Source organism: Mustelus asterias, unplaced genomic scaffold (genome assembly GCF_964213995.1).
Source record: "Mustelus asterias unplaced genomic scaffold, sMusAst1.hap1.1 HAP1_SCAFFOLD_494, whole genome shotgun sequence".
Lineage (NCBI taxonomy): Eukaryota > Metazoa > Chordata > Chondrichthyes > Carcharhiniformes > Triakidae > Mustelus > Mustelus asterias.
In genome coordinates this window covers 177,501-178,885 of record NW_027590446.1, presented here as the reverse complement: position 1 = coordinate 178,885, position 1,385 = coordinate 177,501, and the positions used below count along the sequence as shown (strand labels likewise).

At 57.2% G+C, this 1,385-nt stretch overlaps 1 protein-coding gene across 1 annotated transcript in view; it reads right to left on the bottom strand.

The window, feature by feature from the left end:
* Window positions 1-1,385, bottom strand: part of LOC144486854 (glycogen phosphorylase, muscle form-like) — a 20,176-nt gene that overhangs the window by 7,965 nt on the left and 10,826 nt on the right. The window lies entirely within an intron of this gene.

Below are 1,385 nucleotides of genomic sequence, written 5' to 3'. Positions count from 1 at the left end.
GAGAGGGAGAAAGAGACACACAGAGAGGGAGAAAGAGACACACAGAGAGGGAGAAAGAGACACACAGAGAGGGAGAAAGAGACACACAGAGAGGGAGAAAGAGACACACAGAGAGGGAGAAAGAGACACACAGAGAGGGAGAAAGAGACACACAGAGAGGGAGAAAGAGACACACAGAGAGGGAGAAAGAGACACACAGAGAGGGAGAAAGAGACACACAGAGAGGGAGAGAGGGAGAGAGAGAGAGACACACACTCACACAGACAGAGAACGATTGACCAGAACAGTTAGTTCCCAGGGACAAGGGGGTTTCAGCTCCAGGGTTAGGGGGTCGGAGAAGCTGGGGGTCGCTCCTCTCGGAGTGAAGGAGATGCGGGGGGGGGGGGGGGGGTTTGATGGAGGTGGACAAGATGGCGACAGGATTGGATATGGGGGAGAAAGAAAAGCGGTTCCTATTGGCTGATATTTTGCGGGGGGGGGGGGGGGGGGGGGGGCGGGGGGGGGGGGGGGGGGGGGGGGGGGGGGGGAGGGGGGGGTTAGATTTATGGGGTTGGGTGAGGGGAGGAGGAACATGAGGAAGAACGCTTTCACACAGCGAGTGAGAATGAGCCGGAACCCACTGCCCACGAGGCGGAGGGGAGCGGAGACGAGGAACGGTTTTGGGAGGAGATTGGAATGGGTGATTGAGGGTGATAAAGTCATGGATACAGGGATAGAGCGGGTGGGGAATGGGACTGAGCGGATTACTGTAGAGAGTCTCGATAGACTGAATGGCATCATCCAGTGCAGTGAGTGACTCCTACAAATAACGGCCAGAGTGTTCCTCACGATGTCTTCAATATTTAGCCGGCAATCCATCACGAATAAAGATGGGTGACCAACACAGTGCTGTGTTGTGGGATCTTGCTGTGCACAGATCGGTTGCCGCGTTCTCTGTCTCACAGCGGTGACCCTTAGCTGGGAAATGTTTCCGTCACGCCCAGTCCCCCTCCGACCCCACTCCCTCTCCCCACTCGCAGGCAGGCCGCCCTCTCTGCCACCGAGTGCCACCTCTCCGCCCTGACCTTCACAGGTTCCCCTCTCCGGCCCAGCTCTCCAAGCACGCTGACCTCCAGTGCGCACCTCGCCAGAGCGGACAAGGAGAAAGTGGTGGGACACAGGGGGCTCTCGCTCAGCACTGGAGAAAAGGCTGCAGTGTGGGTTCAGCTCCGCTGCGTTACGTCCTGGGTGGGACTACCCACACCATGTCAGTAAGGCTCCAGACAATCCATCATAGGATCAGGAGGAGGCCATTCAGCCCCTCCAGTCCCATCCGGATCAATCTGCACGGTAACTTCCTTATCCATTCTTAACAGCTAATACGTAGAAACTAGAAGCAGGAGGAG